Consider the following 1,096-nt stretch of genomic DNA (forward strand, 5'->3'; position numbering starts at 1 on the left):
GTACCGTTACGGTAAAAGCGTTCATCTTGTGAGGCTATCCACGAATCAAGCTATTTTTTGATGTCTTCATATGAGCGGAACTGCTGATCAGCCAGACCATGTGCCATCGAACGGAACAAGTAATAATCGGACGGCGCAATATCTGGGGAATATGGCGGATGGGGTAGGACTTTCCATTTGAGCGTTTCCAAGTAGGTTTTAACAGGTTTGGCAACATGAGGCCGAGCGTTGTCATCCAGTAGAATCACTTTTTTGTGCCTCTGCTCGTATTGTGGCCGTTTTTCGCGCAGTGCTTGGCTCAATCGCATCAATTGAATTCGATACCGTTCCCCAGTGATGGTTTCGTTCGGTTTCAACAGCTCATAATAAATAACACCGGTCCCACCAAATACATAGCATAATCTTCGCAGCGTGAATATTCGGCCGAGCCGACGACGTAGAAGCATGACCGGGCAGTCCCCATGACTTTCTTTTCTTTGGGTAGCTGTAATGAATCTATTTTTCATCACGATGCGATGAAGAAAACCGCCTCCTTTTTTGCCGCTGGAGCAGTTGTTCAGGCGAAAAAACGACGCTTAACGTCCCTTGGCTTCAAATCATAAGGAACCCAAGTTCCTTGCTTTTGAATCATTCCCAACGCATGCAATCGCTTGGAAATGGCTTGGCGGGTAACTCCTGATGCTGAAACAAGCTCTTCTTGCGTTTAGCACGGATCCTCATCGAGCAATGCCTCCAATTCAGCGTCTTCGAAGGTTTTTGGCCTTCCTTCACGCGGACGGTCGTCAACATCGAAATCACCGTCTTTGAAGCGACGAAACCAATTACGGCACGTTGTTTCACTTAGAGCAGCATCTCCGTAAACTTTTTGGAGCTCTCGATGCGCTTCAGCCGCCATTTTCATTCTTCGAATAAAATAAGAAAATCAACGCTTCCCGCAAATGATGATTATTTGGCACAAAATCAGACATTTTCATACAACCAAAAGTATATGACGCCAAAACAAAATCACTAACGTGTCAAAGCGGTTTGTTTACCATATGTCTAAGCTTGGTTCATGACGTTTTGGATATGTCAAAATCGACCAGCACTTACTGCT

Source organism: Odontomachus brunneus, unplaced genomic scaffold (genome assembly GCF_010583005.1).
Source record: "Odontomachus brunneus isolate Ranch 3 - 2012 unplaced genomic scaffold, Obru_v1 Obru_scaffold_198, whole genome shotgun sequence".
Lineage (NCBI taxonomy): Eukaryota > Metazoa > Arthropoda > Insecta > Hymenoptera > Formicidae > Odontomachus > Odontomachus brunneus.